This window comes from Herpailurus yagouaroundi, unplaced genomic scaffold, assembly GCF_014898765.1.
Source record: "Herpailurus yagouaroundi ecotype Mexico unplaced genomic scaffold, PumYag 67700, whole genome shotgun sequence".
Taxonomy (NCBI): domain Eukaryota; kingdom Metazoa; phylum Chordata; class Mammalia; order Carnivora; family Felidae; genus Herpailurus; species Herpailurus yagouaroundi.
This window is the reverse complement of record NW_024420499.1, coordinates 124,235-142,822: the sequence shown is the minus strand read 5'-3', so window position 1 is coordinate 142,822 and position 18,588 is coordinate 124,235. Positions and strand designations below refer to the sequence as shown.

Genomic DNA, 18,588 nt, shown 5'->3' with positions numbered 1-18,588 from the left:
CCAGCTGTGGTAACCTGGAGGCAATCTGCTGGGCAAAGAAGAAGAAAGGGTACTCTGGGTAACAGAGAAGGTATTCCGGGAAGCGCGTCTCCCAAGTTTTCTCTGGTGGAAAGAGACGGATGAGAGTTGACATCCATTTCCAGCCAACCGAGCGGAACGAGGTTACTTGCACTATGCCTTCCCACCTCGACTTCTCACCCCTTGCCGCTTGGACAAAGCGGCCACACAAGGTGACTGGGGTCAACGATGTACTTGGCACGAAACCAAACACCCGAGAGCCGGTCCCGTCCATATTCTGCCCCTTGGACCTCGGAAGGTTAAAGGGAAGATTGCTGAGGTTTCCCCTCTGCGTTGTTTCGCACCTGGGCTGATCCGAACGGTCGAAACTACTAGAAATGTCCCTTTCCGCGCCCAGGCTCTCTTCACCATTCAGGGGAAAAAACTGTACCCTCAGACTTAAGTAGGGGCTTAGTGACTTTCAAACTCCCATTCCCAACATTCACATCTTTACATTGTTTCCCCCCCCCCCCTTTTTTCTTTTCCTTTTTGCACATTACGCTGAGCCAGGCACTGTGGACTTCTAATCTCTTTTTAGCCGGGGAGGGGGAGAAGCCGGCGCGAGGGACCGGTCTCCGCTCCCCGCCGCAGAGTTAGAGTCCCCATCCCACCGGGGTGTCCACCCAGGCGACTCTTCTCCCAGTTCCCCACCCAGTTGATGTGACAGGCTCGTGGCCCAATCCCCTTCCAGGTTCCCAGGCCGAGGGCTAGCACCACCCGAGCCAATGGCGGCGGCCGAGGGGCGGAGGGAGCGCTGGCTTTAGAAGCACTGCCGCAAAGATTCCGAGAGGCAGAAGTTGTCCGGGCGCGTCGGTCGGAGGCTGTCGGGCCGGATCCGGGACTCTGCGACTTTATGTAAGTGCTCTGTGGGCACGGGAGGGCACGACGGGAGCGAGTACCCGGGGCGTGGGCAGGCGTGGGTCCCGGGGAGAGCATCTCCGGGAACCTCTGCCGGAACGTGCCCCGCGCGCGGGGACGCGGGGCGGAGAGGGGGCTGCAAAAATTCCAGTCCCAGCCCTCGGGCGCCAAAGCGAGCGTTGGCCACCGCGATGGGTGGGAGTGACAGCGGGCCCCACGACCACCCGCCGCACACACGTTTTCTGCTCTTAACCGCAGGGATGGTGCTTTCTCGCTAGTTGCTCTTAACTTGTTGCCTACCTGCGGCTGCAGTCCTGGACGCCAACCCTTGCCCTTCTCCCCTTCCGTGGCGGCCGCCTCGAAGTGGAAACCGAGCGCCTAACTTCCCTCCGTCGTCCTTCCCCGGCTACTGCCATCCCCCCCCCCCCCCCCCCCCCCCCGCCCCCGACTCAGGAAATCCCGGAGCCGGCCGCCTGCGACGCCTCCAGCCCCGGCTCGCCCGCCTCGGCTGACCTCGCGGGCTCACGCCAGTTCCGGGGCGCTGAGCGGCTGCCTTGGCCCAGGGAAATTAGCGGGGCTCCGTCTGCCGGCCTCCCGCTCGTTTCCCTGGCCATTCGCGAGAGCGCCGCGATCGCACCGCATCTCCCTATGAGTAAGCACTTTTTTCCTTTCAGTAGCACAACATCTCCGGGCCAGTAGGGCAGAACCTTTCGGCTCTCGTCTCCCCCGACTCCGCGCCCTCGGGCTGCTCCCTGCTCGGCTCCTCGGGCTCTGTAGCCCCGAGCGCGCGGTCGGGGCAGCGGCAGCCCGGGACCTCCCGGGGCTCCCTGAGAGGCTGAGCGGCGGGGGCAGTGGGAGGGGGTGATGTGCCCTCCCCGCCTCCCTGCCCCCCCCCACAGCTGCACTTGCCGCTGTTTACTTTTTTCCACTTAAGCGCTCTAATAAGAGGCCGGGGGACGCTGACCACCCCCTCCCTGGCTTCTTGCCAGTCCCAAAGTTGCCGCCGCCGCTGCTACCGCTCTAGCGTGCTGGCGGCTCCGACGGCCCGGCTCCAGCACCGGAGACGATCCCAGGCTGGGAGGTGGAATGAGGTTAATGCTTTCTGACACTTGCCCGACGCGCTGCCTCTTGCTCCTCACCAGTTCTGCACACCATCCCTAGTGGTGCAGGTTGGGCTTAGAACTAACTGCGTTGGAGAGCCTCACCGTATAGGATCACCCCGACGGGATGCTGGGGGTGCCTGGCCTGTTTCGAGGGAGGGGGTGGAGTGGGGGCACAGAGCCTGGCTGGCCGCACTGTAGGTAGAAAACGTAAAGCGAAATGACAGACTCCTGAGAGGTAAGCACTTAAACTCGACTTGACCGATGTCACACTGTGTTTGGGAGCCTCAACGTGATCCTGGAGATGCAATTTACAGTGAATTCCACCGAAGCGACCGATGTCCCACACTTGCTGATTGGCATCACGTGCCGCAAATCTCTGATGCCCCTAGGGTAATGGTCACATGACTTCTTTTGCCTTTAAAACTGGAATGTAATGGCTGAAGCCCATTTTCCAAAAACAACCGCGACAAAAAAGCAGAGGGGGAGTGTGAGCTAGCCCGTACTCCAGGGGATTCTGCTTGGATTTGGATGAGGGGAACAGAAAGGGAATTTGGTGCTCAGATTTTACCCAAAATAAAGACAGGAGCTGTTTTTGAAATAAGGGCTCGAACTGTGGTTGTGCTGGGACGTATACCTCCCCAGGGGCCTTTCAATCTACTTAAGGCTTTCCTGAGTTCAAAGCATATCTTACTGATTATTTTCTAGGAAAATCGTCCTTCTAATTTACACCCACCTCCTGCCTAAATGATACTTTTGAAGCTGTATTCTGTAAGATGGTGTTAAAAAAAATTAGGATTTACCCATATTCCTGGTTCTGGCCTATATTCTAATTGAACTGTTCTCTTTATTAGGCATCTACTTGAAGGTGATGGATCATTTCTTGACTAAAATTAACCACCGGTTATTTGTGGTTTGGAATTAATTGGATCAGAAATCAGGCACAAAAACTGTGGATTCTAAATTTGATAAGTTGAGCTGGTTGCGACTTTGCCTGTCAGAATCTGTTTTTTAAAAAAGTGTCTCTTTTTTTAAATGATTATTTACTTATTTGGAGAGACAGGGCGCAGGCTCCTACAAGCAGGGAGGGGCAGAGAGAGAGGGAGAAAATCCCAAGCAGGCTCTGCACGGTCAGACCAGAGCCCAAGGCTGAGGCTCAGTGTCACCACCAGGAGATCATGACCTGAGCCAAAATCAAGAGTGGGAGGCTTGGGGCACCCGGGTGGCTCAGTTGGTTGAGCTTCAGACTTTGGCTCAGGTCATGATCTCCGGGTTGGTGAGTGGGAGGGACCTCCTGGTCAGCTCGCTGCTGTCAGCCAAGAGCCCGCTTCTGATCCTCTGTCCCCCTTTTTCTGCCCCTCCCCCGCTTGTGCTCTCTGAAAAATAAAACATTAAAAAAAAAAAGTGGGAGGCTCAACCAACTGAGCCACTCAGTATCTTTAGCCGTCAGATTCTTGATGCAGTAATGAGAGGACCCTGAAACGACTCCCATAATGACCATTACCTGCCCAGGTGGCCCAAGTTAAGGTTGCTGTTGGAAAAACGTGGCAGGGCTGATAGAGAATATACCCCAGAGTACTGAAATGGGCAGAGGAAAGAAAAAAAAAAAAATAAAAGCGGGCAGTGGGCAGAGGAATCTCTGAGGTCAGGAGTTTAAAAGCTTTCCTTATTTACAAAAATGGATCCAGTTGATACATATTCAGCCTTGAAACTAGGGCAGCTATAAATGAAACTGGGAACAGTTAAGACATTTTGGCTTTGTATGCATTAGCCAAAATAACCCTTCGTCCAATGCAGCAACCTCAGAGCGACTTGAGCACTCTTTTTTTTTTTGTGCTGTGCTTGGGTTCCTGACCCAAGGCTAGCCTTGTGGCACAGATTAGCTCAAAGTGGATTTAAGCTACACCTGGGCTATTGGAGTTAACTATGCTGGTTGATAGAACCCCCTAGTGGAGGTGAGGTGATAATAACATTTTAGATTGAACTCCTAGTAAATATTTAACCTCAGAAAGAGAGTACAACTATCCAATGAGGTTGAAGTGGAAGGAAGATGAGCCCTTTTCAAAATATTATTAAGCCCAAGGCTCCTGGGGGCCTCAGTCAGTTAAGTGTTCGACCCTTGATTTCAGCTCAGGTCATGATCTCGCGGTGGGATCCACCTGCTGACAGCTGGGTTGGGGGCGGTGCGCACACAGTCTCTCAAAATAAATGAACGTAAAAAAACTCATAAAAATATTAACTCATGTCAAAACGGGATCATCTCTAGGCTCTCAGCCTACACAGCATGTCATTTGTCTTCAGACGTGCACTCATTTAAAACCACTGACTTTGTTACTGACTTCATTTGGGGGGTATCGTTTAGTGAACTCAGGTTTTACCATCAGGGGGTTGTGAGTCTAATTCTGAATCTCTGTTAGATCTAGCAAGTCATCAACCTCTTTCTTTATTTGGGGTAGGGAGCCAAATTATGCTCTGCCTTGACTTAGTACAGACACTCCACACTGAAGTCCAGGGTCTCTAGTCTGATACCATCATTTAGATACTATTGCTGAAAATGTCTTGGCTTACGGCATTTTGGGTGGAAGGATTAATTATAATTGGTAAGTAATATTTTGGTTGAGATTACATCTCTTCTACAAATGGTTACATGCACATTAGACCCAACTGTTTATACTGGCAGAACGTCAGTATCCAGAGCACTATCTGAACCAAATGAAATTTTGCTCCTTGGCAAACCACATGAGTATTACTGAAAAGAAGGGGTAGCTTGGCCATGGTGCTGGAGAACGAAAGTGATTTCTTTTTGGTGAAACTGATCGGGAAATAGGAAGAAAGACCACTTTCCATGATTCCATAGTCTGTTTTAGGCATTACTTCCACTTGCCTTTCCAAGAAATTTACTGACATGATATTCTTACCACATATGATAAAGTCATGAATTTCTTACTGTATTTCATGTAGCCCAATCTAGGTGAAACATGACTGCTAAACTCTTTTTTGCTGTTTAGGACAGATTCCAAAAGATGCTGGTATAAAATTGAAAATGAGCATCTATCAGTACATGACAACTTGGGTATCTGGTTTTAGAATCATTTCATGTTTGCTCATATAATAAGTTTTCTTTTGGTTAAGAGTAATCCAGAGTGGGAAAAATTTGATCTGTGAAACTAATAAAACACAGTTTAGAAGAAAACAGCCAGATCATGTTTTGAGTCTGTGTGATTATTCTAGAGAATGATATACCCTAGAATGTACCTTCACTGTGTTGGAGGTTTCAAAAGCTTTTCGGATACATTACACTGTTGGAAGCTATTTTAGATACGAATGGTCAGCCCTAGCTGTTTTTAGTTATGATACAGCTTTGGTTATAGTTATGGCTTAAAAATATAAACTGTCTAATCCTGAAATGTCAGTCTTAGAAGGTCATAAAAATTCAATATGCTTAATAATATGTAATTTACCTTCATCTTAGCACTCAAAAGGCAACTGTCAGTATGAAATGTTTTAGGGAGGAAAAAACAATGCCTTTAAGTGAAAATTAAAATACTAGAGGAAAAGTATGTTGGACTTTGCTTCAGAAGAACTCGATTCTAGACATGGCTCTGCTATTGACTCCTACTTTGACCTTGAGAAAGTCACTTAAGCTTATGTTGCTAACTAACATTGAATACATTTTGCATTTTCTCATTTATACAGCTGAGAGCATGACTCCAGGTTTTTGTTTTGCTTGGATTTTTTTTTTTTTCAGATAGTTATAGTCTGGCTTATTTCAGTTACATTAGTTGATTTAAAAATTTTTAATGCACCTGTATGGAACCAAGCTAAATACCTTGTTGGCAGACTGGTAGCTTCAGGAAAGCTTCGTTTTTCTTAAAGGTCTGGAAATGTGTTTGATGGTAAGGAGGTAGTGTCGTTTATTGGAAAAGGCACTGAGCATGGAAGGCAGCGGCTTTTCGCTCTCTACGGTTGGGACACACAGGCCATTGTAGGTAAATCACACAAGTTCTCGGTGTTCATGTTTGGATCTTACTTTATTAAGCCATCTGTTTCCAATCTATGTATTTCCCAGGCATGCTGAAAGGATAAGTGAGATATGGGTAAGTGAGCCTTGGTTCTTCAGCAGACAGGTGCTATATAAAATCATAGTACTGGAACAGTATATCACTGAAACGCTAAAACGTCAACAAAGTTTTACGGAAATGGTAGAAATCTCATCACTGAGGTCTCGCCCCATTTTAACTTGTCTGTAAATATTCTCCAGCCCTCCAGTTTTACAAGCAAAGGAGAAATAAAGGCAGACCTAATAAAATGAAAAATAAGAGAAATGGTTAATGACAAGAGAATAAAAACCTATATGTAATACTTTCTTATATGTTTTTTTTTTTCCTCTCAAATATTATGCCAGGCAGCCTGGTAAAGCCATTAATGTGATGGGGTTTTTCCCCCCCTCCTTCTCAAGTAACTACTGAGCAGTATTTTAGTGTTTGTTGGTAATCATTACAGAATCCTTTGGCTTATCCTACTTCATTCTTAGTTTTGTGACTGCCCACAATGGGAGGTCTTGTGTAAAACTGCCCACAGAGAAAGCCAAGTGCTTCTCCCTAAGCAAGTACCCTTTAAAGGAGTGCAGGTTTGGAAAAGCTCCTAATGGAGGAGATAATCTGTATATTTAAGTGGAGTGCCATCATTAACACTGAAAAGATGAGAAGTTAGGTAGATCTGTGTTTGAAAAGCAAGTTGGATAGCTGGCTTCTGAGGTGTCCTTTTTACCTCCCACCCTTAAAACGGTTAACACGGAATTAATTTTCAGTGTTTATTGTCACCTTGCCAATTATATGCTGGTGCATTAACCATTGTCATTCCTTGCATTATCATGCATTTTTATTTGGTTGGTTAAAATTATGTTTTTATCTATTAAATGCCAGTATAAGCAAAATACAGTGTTTATATTAGTTTCGGCTGTATGATAATAGCGATTCAACAGTTCTGTACATTTCTCAGTGCTCAGCACCAGAAATGAACTCTTAATCCCTTTTGCCTATTTCACCCATCCCCCATCTACCACCCCTCTAGCAACCACCAGTCTCTACATTTAAGAGACTTTTTTCTTTTTTTTTCTTTGTTCATTTGTTTTGTTTCTTACATTGCACACATGAGTGGAATCATACGGTATTCGATAGCATTTGTCAAAATATCATTTATAAAGTGATAGTACTTAATTAAAATGAAATAAGCAGTTGTAAAGTGATAGTACTTAATTAAAATGAAATAAGCAAAAGGCCAGGAGTTAAAAGACTTTTGAAATAACCTGGTACCATGTGACTACTTCTGAAGGGTGGGCTCTTTTTGCTAATAGAAGTCAATGTCTTTTATAAAATCTCATCTCTTATTTCTACTATCTCTGCTTTAAAAGACTGAATAGTGGGGTGCCTGGGTGGCTCAGTCGGTTAAGCGTCGGACTTCAGCTCAGGTCGTGATCTCATTGTTTGTGGGTTCGAGCCCCTCGGGGGCCTCTGTGCTGACAGCTCAGAGCCTGGAACCTGTTTCGGATTCTGTGTCTCCCTCTCTATGTACCCCTCCCCTGCTCACACTCTGTCTCTCTCTCAAAAATAAATAAACGTTAAAAAGTTTTTTTAAGATTCAATAGCAAATTATTTTTCGTAACCTTGTAACCCATTTATTGAAAATCCAACTCTGGGGGCGCCTGGGTGGCGCAGTCGGTTAAGCAGCCGACTTCAGCCAGGTCACGATCTCGCGGTCCGTGAGTTCGAGCCCCGCGTCAGGCTCTGGGCTGATGGCTCAGAGCCTGGAGCCTGTTTCCGATTCTGTGTCTCCCTCTCTCTCTGCCCCTCCCCCGTTCATGCTCTGTCTCTCTCTGTCGCAAAAATAAATAAACGTTGAAAAAAAAAATTTAGAAAATCCCACTCTGATTCTTTTAAGCTGTGTATATATGTGTGTGTGTATATATATATATACACACACACATATACACACATTATATATATACATTATATATACATTATAGATATAATTTACATATAGCATATATAAAGTTTTTATCTTCTATGAAATAAATTTGTAAAGTCAGTGTAATAGCTTTGACTATTTATTATTGCATTCTTCATTATATGCTGATTACATAGTATTGCATGCAGATTAACATTCTGTAATTGACACTGAATCTGTAATTGACACTATCTTTCACAGACTAGTGTAATTTTTCCGCATTTTTTTTTTCTGTATTTCATAACTAGCTTGTGTATTCCCATTTTTGTCATTTCTTTTTATTCTTTTTGGCATTTTGGGGCTTGTATTTCAGGTGAGAGAGAATTAGTATCATAGACTGCAAAGTGTTTTCTAGAACTGCGAATGATAGGAAATGCTATAATAATCCACATGTATGATTTAACTTACTGAAAAAGTATCTTAAGTAGTGCATACTTAAAATTTTTTTAATCACTTTGAGGTAAAAAATACAAAGTCACTGTAAAAATGTTAGAAGAAACTAGAAAAGGATTTATAAAAAAGAAAACGAAAATTACTCATAATCGAACCACCTGTTCATATTTTTTATCTTTTTCCAGTGTAGAAAGAAAGTTAGGTACTTTTTTTCTTTTTAATTTTTTTATTTAAATTCTAGTTAGTTAACATACAGTGCAACGTTGGTTTCAGGAGTAGGATTCGGTGATTCATCACGTACATGCAACACCCGGTGCTCATCACAAGTGCCCTCAGTACCCATCACCCAGCTAGCCCATCCCTCCCCGAGAAAGTTAGATATTTTACAAATTGGGATCATACTGTGTTTACAGTTTGTATTCCATTCTTTCCACTCACTACGTTATGAACGTGTTTTCACGTAATCGAATATTTTTGAAAAATTTTTAAATCACTGTGATCTTCCACATAATGAGCATCTCATCATTTCTTTTCACTAATTCCAGGTTGCTGCAAGTTTATGTTGCTTCCATTTCTTATAGATAGTGCTTCACTGAACATCCTTGGGCCAAAACCATTTTTGCAACTCAGATTGTTTCTTTGAGATAAATGTTTAGAAGAGAAATGGCAAAGATTTTTGTTTTTAAAGATGAAGTCCTTTGACAATCTCTGAAATTTAAACATTGGCTTAAGCAAAAAAGAGCTTTGATTGCAAACAGTGCATTCCAAAAACAAAAACAAAAAAGGCTGTTCTTTATATAGTATATGGTATTTGACTCTAAACTGAAGCTGGTTTAGGTAAAGTATATGTCTCGGAAATATTTTGGTTTCCTCTGATCTACTTCACAGGTGCGAAGCAGGATGAAGGAGAATCATGTGGGGTATATACAATCATAGGAAGTTCTATTTTTTAAAACGGAACTGTTAATGGGGGAGGGGAGACAGGTTTATTTTTAAGTTGCCTTTAGATTTCAGGTTGTTCTAAAACTCAGTTCAAGTATACAGAGCTTATTTGTGACCATGTGCCTTCCATAGCCTAAAGGAACTTTTAATCTTGGAGTTGGTAACATGACTGTGTTTGTCGATAGGCTTTTTTTTTTTTTTTTTTTTTGTCTCAGGCTGTTGGTCCCTTAAATTACCATGATGTCGATGTCACTCAACAAATTCAAAGTTTTCTATTTCATTCATAAGCAGAGCTCCAACCGTGGTAGCAATTCTGATGCTGCCACTTGATTTGTGCCTAGTTTCAGTGTGCGGTGACTCCCCAAATTACACCAGATTTAACAAATATTTTGTATATTTGCTCTCTCAAAAATAAACAAACATTGGGGCGCCTGGGTGGCTCAGGTGGTTAAGCGTCCGACTTCAGCTCAGGTCATGATCTCACAGTTCGTGAGTTTGAGCCCCGCGTCCAGCTCTGTGCTGACGCCTCAGAGCCTGGAGCCTGCTTCGGATTCTGCGTCTCCCTCTCTCTCTGCCTCTCCTCCGCTCACTGTTTGTCTCTCTCTGTCTCTCTCTCAAAAAGAAATAAAACATTAAAAAAAATTTGTAAGTAAAATAAAATTAAAAAATAAATAAATACTAAAAAAAAAAAAGTTTTGAAGGCGGTGGAGTGGGGGGCGCCTGGGTGGCTCAGTCGGTTAAGTATCTGACTTCAGCTCAGGTCATGATCTCATGGCTCCTGAGTTTGAGCCCCGCATTGGGCTCTCTGCGCTTGGGATCCTCTGTTTCTCTCTCTGCCCCTACCCCACGTGTTCTCTTTCTCTCAAAAATAAATAAACATTAAAAAATGGGAAAAACCCAAATATTTTGCATATTTGAATGGCTCATAGTACATACACTGCATGTCCCTCTCTAAATGTATCCCGTGCTGTTACACAGACTCTCCCCTGATGTTTCTCTCCGCCTCCCAGTTCCGCAGTCTCACTCAGTGCCATGCCGGTCTGGACATAGCACGATGACCCAGAAGTAACGTGGAAGATGGGTCTGACCTGACAGCTCAGTCCTACCACCTCCTTGAGTTTTCTTTCCAGAGGGATCATCTCCAACTGTGTTTTATAGCCAGGATGTGTTTAAGCTTGAAATGTGAGTTCCAAGGGCTCTGCTAATTTATATCTCTGTGACACTGGGGAAGTTCTAGTTTCACCATTTACAAAATGGGGCTAATACGACTTGTTTTCAGTGTTGTCCATAAAATCGAATGAGAACATTTATAAAGAAACTAGCGGATAGTAGGTGCTCCATAAATATTTCCCTTTTACAGGTCAATGAATGTTGCCTTAGATGATCTTGGCAGGTGTCTATATATCTACCTGGTCATTTTCCTCAAATTCAAACTGTTTTTCCTTACGTATCACCATTCAGGATAAATCAGGGAGTTTATTTTTTCTGCTTTACTTAATGGCATTGTGAAAATATTGCTTCCCATTGCTTTTTATTGTACATAGGGAAGATTTTTAACAATGATGTAGGTTGAAGAAGCTTCTTGACTTAAGCTAGGAAAACTGTTTACCATTTAGTGTATCCTTTTGTGAAGTTATGCCATCCAACGGTTTAAAGAGTTTGCCCTCAAAGGACCATTGGAAACACGACTCTATTCGTACATTAGAGAGACCATTATGAACTTATTACTACTAACAAATATAATTAGATCAGGAGAAAAGGTAATAATAGGTAATGTTGATGCTTGGCCGGGGGAAGAGGGGAAAAAAAGCTTCAAAATCTTCAGTGTTACTCCCGTAGGATAAATAGACACGCGAATGTTAAAAAGTTTACCTTGGTAAAAATACGAGAAAAGAGAAAATAAACTAGTGAAAAAATTCAAGTGCTGGGGAAGGCAGAGGGTTATAAACGAAATCAACTTCTTTCCGAGACGACAGACGTGTGGCCTTTAGAAATGGTTGAATCCAAAAGGTATTAATCTTAGATTTATGATGCCCGTTATTTCCTGTAATGGAAGTTTTCAAAAGCAAAAACCAGGAAATGATGAAGGACACTGACACATTCAACAAATATTTTGAGCAGTTTGTGGGTCTCCGGTTTAAAGCTACAGTTGAATCATTTTTACAAGCGGCTACGTAGAATGAAAAGTGTGTTATTTCGTCTTAGGATAATTAAAAAACAAGTACAGCCAAATGGTCATGACTGTAGATAAGCAAAAAGTAATATTGACAGGTTTACATGTTTAAAAATATAAGCTGACCCATACGTTGGGTGTCTGACCCTGAATCAAAGTGTTCCGGGATTTGTTGGCCCGCTGACAAAAAAAAAAAAGCAAACTAGAGTATATTTATAGGTGCAAGCCAAAGATGGGAAACTTCCCTAACCAGAGATTTGTGTTAAGAGGAAGGGAAGGATGGGTCGTGATCTCATAGTTCATGGGCTGGAGCCCTGCATCTCCCTCTCTCTCTCTCTCTCTCTCTCTCTCTCTCTCTCTCTCTCTCCCCCCCCTCCCCCACTCGCTCTCTCTGTCTCTCAGATAAATAAATAATCTTTAGAAAAGAAAAGGGGACACAGACAATTCCTCAATTAGTCTGTGGGGTGGTTTCCTCATTCAACTAAAATGTTTAATGAAGACTGTTAGGTGCCACGGCCACCGAGGTGGATAAGATACACCTGCAGTCTAGTAGACGAGAAAAACACAAAATACTGTATTTCATGAAGCCTAAAAATATTCTGACATGTAGAAAATGGGGGCACCGGGGTGGCTCAGTCAGTGGAGGGTCCGACTCTCGGTTTCGGCTCAGGTCAGGATCTCACCGTTCACGGCATCGAGCCCCGCGGCTGGCTCCGCGCTGACCGTTCGGAGCCTGCTTGGGATTCCCTCTCTCCCCCTCTATCCCTGCCCCTCCCTCGCACTCGCTCTGCCTCAAAATAAATAAATAAACATTAAAAAAAAAAAAAAGGGAAAATGAACTTAAATATGGCCCTTATTCTCAACGTAAAATATTCCTAAATTTAAACCTTGTGTGAACAAAGACATTCGTTTATAACCCAATGTAATCAAATCTAAACTAAGAACAAATCAAATTTAAACATTGTTATTTCTTTGCAATAATTACTGCATCCTAAAAAAAGTGCCCACTATGAGTTAATTTGACTTAAATAGAACATTGCTCAGCCTATAAATGAAGGTCAGCAGACAGCAGTGTCTTGGAATAAAATAGCCCTTTGGCAAGAAAATGAGCCACACCCCATTTCGTTTTTGCAAAAATAAAATTCTTTCCAGCTTCGCTAAATTGTAGATGTGTGCATGTAGTTCTGCAGTAGATGGTCCTGCAGCTGTGGAAACAGCCATGTGTGCAGAAGCCCTAAGAAACATCGATAAGCCATTATTCATACGTGCAGTTCTCATACTTTCTAGGGTATAGCGTTCTGGTCAGTCTTCTCTGACTCCAGGAAGGTGGCACGTAACTACTCCTTCATTTCCTGCCTTAAACTTCTTGATTGCCACAGGCTTTAAATTGAGCAGGAGAAGCCAGGATTCGAAGTCTCATCGTTGTTTCATTTTGGTGGGGGAGCGTCGAATGCTCTCTGTACTGTGGACGCACCATGAAAAGAACCGTACTTCTAGGGAGAAAGGAAAAGAAACCCCGAGGGGCAAGCCCCATTCTCCTGGTTCTTTCACCGTACCTGGTACAAGGCAGGTCTCCATATATACATTTGAAAGAGTGAAAAAAATAAGCGGCTATGAGTGGCCTTTGCTGATAACGATAAAATTGTGAAAACCTAATCAGCAAATTAGTAACTTAGGAAGCACACTTAATAAACTACATAATGATGTGAATCTATAAGAAGACTAAGCAAATGGGTTCCTTGGTTTTCTTTCTCTTTCAGTTGTTTTAAACAAATGGTCAGGAGTGAATGTTATGGATGGCACCTGCATGGTGATAACTGATTAATTTTAGAACCAAAGAGGAAATTGGGAGATATATATATATGTATATATACTTTTTTATTAAATGTTTTTATTTATTTTTGAGACAGAGAGAGAGCATGAGCGGGAGAGGAGCAGAGAGAGAGGGAGACCTAGAATTTGAAGCAGGCTCCAGGCTCTAAGCTGTCAGCACAGAGCCTGATGCGGGGCTCGAACTCACAAACTGTGAGATCGTGACCTGAGCCAAAGTCGGACGCTTAACCGACTGAGCCATCCAGGTGCCTATATATGTATGTATGTACATATATATATATATGTATATATATATATACATATATATATATGTATATATATATATACATATATATATATACACACACACACACACACACACACACACATATATATATATACTTTTTGAAGCAGTTTTATTGAGTAAAGTATACAGTTTCAGTGGATTTTAATGTATTGAGATACACATAACCATCACCACAGACAATTTTCAAACATTTTCATTACCTCAGAAAGAAACCTCATACTCTGGTTTTTTTTTAAGAGAGAGAGAGAGAGAGAGAGAGAGAACAGAGAGAGAATCTTAAGCAGGCTCCATGCTCAACGCAGAGCCTGACTCTGGGTCTCAATCTCACGAACCATGAGATCATGACTTGGGCCAAAATCAAGAGTCAGACCTTTAACCAACAGAGCCACCCAGGTGCCCCTAAAGATTTTATTTTTGATTTTTTGTTTTTTAATGTTTATTTATTTATTTGGAGAGAGAGACAATCCCAAGCAGGTTCTGCGCTGTCAGCCCTATTTGGGGCTCGAACCGACAAACCGTGAGATCGCGACCTGAGCCAAAATCGAGAATCGGACTCGTGACCAACTGAGCCACCCAGGTGCCCCATTTTTCTTTTTCTTTTTTTAAAATCAGTTATTTCTTCTTCTTTTTTTTTTTTTTATTTTAGAGAGAAAGAGGGAGAGCGGGGGAGAGGGACAGAGGGAGAGAGGATCTTAAACAGTCTCCATGCTGAGCGTGGGGCTCAATCCTACAACCCTGGGATCATGACCTGAGCCAAAATCAAGCTTAACCGACTAAGCCACCCAGGCATCCCAGAAACCTCATACACTTAAGCTGTCATTCTCCCCAACCACCTACCTCCTCAACCTCCCACCTCTCCAACCTTAAGTAACTGTCTTTATAAGTTTCCTCATTCTGGACTTTCATATAAATGGAACATATAGCCATGTGGTCTTCTGTGACTGGCTTCTTTCACTTAGGATAGTATTTTCAAGGTTCAAGATACATGAGCATGTACTTCATTCCTTTTTATGGCCGAATAATATTCCATTGTACCACATTTTATTTGTCCATTTATCTGTTGAGAGACATGTGGATTGTTCCCGCTTTTTGGCTATTAGGAATAATGGGTAATGTTAATATTAAATGTCAGGGCACCTGGGTGGCTCAGTCGGTTAAGCATCCGACTTCGGCTCAGGTCATAATCTCGCGGTCTGTGGGTTCGAGCCCCACGTCGGACTCTGTGCTAACAGCTCGGAGCCTGGAGCCTGCTTCAGATTCTGTCTCCCTCCCTCTCAGCCCCTCACCTGCTCCTGCTCTGTCTCTCTCTCGCTCAAAATTAAATAAACATTACACAATTTTTTTTTAATTTTTTTTAACGTGTATTTATTTTTGAGACAGAGAGAGACAGAGCATGAACAGGGGAGGGTCAGAGAGAGAGGGAGACACAGAATCGGAAGCAGGCCCCAGGCTCTGAGCCATCAGCCCAGAGCCCGACGCGGGGCTCGAACTCACGGACCACGAGATCGTGACCTGAGTTGAAGTTGAACGCTTAACCGACTGAGCCACCCAGTCGCCCCACAAAATTTTTTTAATATTAAATGTCTAACCACAGGTCAGCTAATGAGGTCGAGGTGGTATTGACAAGATGACATTTCATTTATTCCAATTCTGCTGTTATTGTAAATCTTTGCTTTGATTGAGCAATACTGCTTTCTGTGTCTAAATATAGCTCATTTTTAGTTTCCTAATGTTTAGTAGCTTATTATCAACTTGTTCCTAATTCTTTTTTCCTTAGTAATATGTTTTAAGTTTATTTTGAGAAAGAGAGAGAGAGTATGTGCAAGAGTGGGGGGGGGGTGTGCAGAGAGAGAGGGAGAGAGAGAGAATCCCAAGCAGGCTCCATGTTGTCAACCGTGGAGACCAGCCCGGGGCTCACCTCCACGAACCATGAGATCATGACCTGAGCCGAAACCAAGAGTGGGACACTTAATTGACTGAGCCACCCAGGTCCCCCTCCTTAGTAATATTTGTACTTGAATAATTGAAAGCCTACAAAAATTGTGTAATCACCTTTGCTAAAAGTTACTATAGTAATATATCTGTACACAATTTCTTATTTATTCACATTTATTGAACACCTACTATTAAGTATTAAATATTAAGTAGTGCACAACTAAATGTTAAATGCTTTGAAACAATGGTTTCAGTTGACCTAGAGCATTATTGAGCACATCTAATATTTTTACTTTTTATTTATTTTGGAAGTTTATTTATTTTGAGAGAGAGAGAGAGAGCGCACAGCACGAGCAGAGGCAGTGCAGAGACGGAAGAGAGAATCGCAAGCAGGCTCCCCGCTGTCAGTGCCCAACTTGGAGCTCCATCTCACAAACCGTGAGATCATGACCTAAGCCGAAATCAAGAGTATGATGCTTAACCGACTAAGCCGCCTAGGTGCCCCTAATGTCTTTGTTTTTTAATTTACTTCTCAAACATGAAACGTATTCACAGAATCAAATTCAAAAGCTATAAAGGGACGTAAAGAAAAGAAAATGAGTCTCCTGCCCCTGACCCCAATCTCCGATTTCCTTTTCCAGGAGGTGACCATTAGAACTAGTTTCTTGTGTATCCATCCAGAAATAATGTGGAGTACATTTTATTTATTATGTATGTATTTATTTATATATTTATTTATTTTGAGAGAGAGAGAGAGAGAGAGAGAAAGAGGCAGAAGAGAGGAGAGAGAGAATCCCAAGCAGGCTTTGCATGGTCAGTGAAGAGCCCATCACAGGACTCAAACTCACGAACCATGAGATCATGAGCTGAGCAGAAACCAAGGGTTGGAACGCTTGACCTACCGAGCCACCCAGGCACCCCAATATCGAGTACATTTAACGCTTGACATGTTCAGAAGAGCTTGGTGTTTTACATTTAGGAAGTGTGATGTTACGGTTGAGGGATTCTTTACCTTTTGACTTAACTGTGAGAATGAGACATTATCAAAGGAGAATGAAAAGAATCACCTTCAGTTTCAGATCAGAGATTTTCTTTCTAGCACCCTTGACCACCCCAGATTCACCTGCATGGCATCGGGTCAAAATAGCTAATGATACCTAGAAACCGCCTCTGCCATTGTGTCCTCGAGTCAACCCACAGAGAAGTTCTTGGACCCAGTCTCCTTACTAGGCATCCCTGAAGAGGAGGGTTGTAGTTCAGTCAAGAAAAGATATCATTTCCAGGAGAGCCATTTGGAACTTCCTGTATAATTACTTAATTCATTTAACAGGCCTTTATGAATCGTCAACAGTGTGCCAGGCAGTGGTATCACCAAGATAAATAAAGCAATGCGCCATATTTGAAGAGCTCAGCGTCTAGTCCGGCCACGGAGTTTTACAGATGAGGTGACCGAGGTCTAGTTGCTCTTCTCGCTTTAAATGTAAACACCACAGCCAGAAGCCAACTTTGTTTACTAGGAAAACCAATTCCTCTCTGAATTAGCTTATGTTAAATGGTGTTTTCTTTCAGATGTTAACAAATGGCAGGTGTCAAGTCATTAGTGTTGACATAAACTCTCCGAGAAGCGCTTCACCTGTAACTTCAGCAGCTTGGTTTAACTGGACCAGATCTTCCGTCGCTGATGGGAATTCATTAGCAATAGCTTTCGAGTGGTAAATTATTTTTCTAGGCCATATATTCAGTCCGGGTGACTCTTAGGCTAACAAAGCTGCAGTTTTAATTACCAGTCTTAAAGAGTTTCTTACACTGTAATGCATCCAGAAGATTTTGAAAACTCTAATGCCAATATATATTGGATATACATTATAGGATTTATCACTCTTGATTTCTTTGAAACTGGATTTTATCAATCTTGGGGAGCCAGTATTTCCTCTTTGTTTTACTCCTCTCTCTCTCTCACACACACACACACACACACACACACACACACACACACATCCATTTCATTTATTTACTCAAAGATTCACTGAGTGCCTTCTACAGATCAGGCACTACACTGAAGCAGACAAAAATTACCACCCTTATGAGGTTTACATCCTACTCGGGAGAGATAAAAAATAAACAATGATATAGTGTATTCGATGGTAATGTGTTGTGAAGAAAATTACAGCAAGATTAAGGTTATAGGGACGGGGAAGAGGGCCCCACATTAGGCTCTGCACTTACAGCGCTATAAAATAAATGAACTTTCAAAAAAGACACGAAGGAGACCAACGAGTGAGCCACATGAATATCTGGGGAGAAGTGGCACTTAAGTAAAAAATTCCAATAACAGATACCTAACTTATCATGCATTGATGTGTTTTAGCCCTGAAATTCTCCTTTATTTCAGCTTTTTATTTTGGTATTGAAGAGGGAAAAAAAAGTATCTTTTACCCAGATCAGATACTCTTTTTTAAATTTTTTTTTTCAACGTTTATTTATTTTTGGGACAGAGAGAGACAGAGCATGAACGGGGGAGGGGCAGAGAGAGAAGGAGACACAGAATCGGAAACAGGCTGCAGGCTCTGAGCCATCAGCCCAGAGCCCGACGCGGGGCTCGAACTCACGGACCGCGAGATCGTGACCTGGCTGAAGTCGGACGCCCAACCAACTGCGCCACCCAGGCGCCCCCAGATCAGATACTCTAATGGAGTCATGGATTGACCATCTATGCTAAGGCTACTATGTTAATGGTTATATCAATAATGTTTTGGAAAGATTAGTGGGAATAATGCTGAAAACAGAATATGGGGGGGGGGGGCGCCTGGGTGGCTCAGTCATTTAGCATCAGACTCTTTAACAGTTTTTTTTAGTGTTTCTTTATTTTTATTTTTTTATTAAAAAAAATTTTTTTTAACATTTATTTATTTTTGAGACAGAGAGAGACAGACCATGAACGGGGGAGGGTCAGAGAGAGGGAGACACAGAATCTGAAACAGGCTCCGGGCTCTGTGCTGACCGCT

At 42.9% G+C, this 18,588-nt stretch overlaps 1 protein-coding gene across 4 annotated transcripts in view; it reads left to right on the top strand.

The window, feature by feature from the left end:
• The first annotated feature begins 799 nt into the window (after positions 1 to 799).
• Positions 800 to 18,588, top strand: part of PLS3 (plastin 3) — a 94,315-nt gene continuing 76,526 nt past the window's right edge. For 2 of the 4 annotated variants that reach the window (XM_040468459.1, XM_040468456.1), the window contains exon 1: positions 800 to 912. The gene's annotated coding sequence lies outside the window, so the exon portion shown is untranslated. Of the gene's footprint in view, positions 913 to 1,424; positions 1,568 to 18,588 lie in introns of those variants that run through there. The other 2 variants (XM_040468458.1, XM_040468457.1) reach the window with 2 other exon arrangements.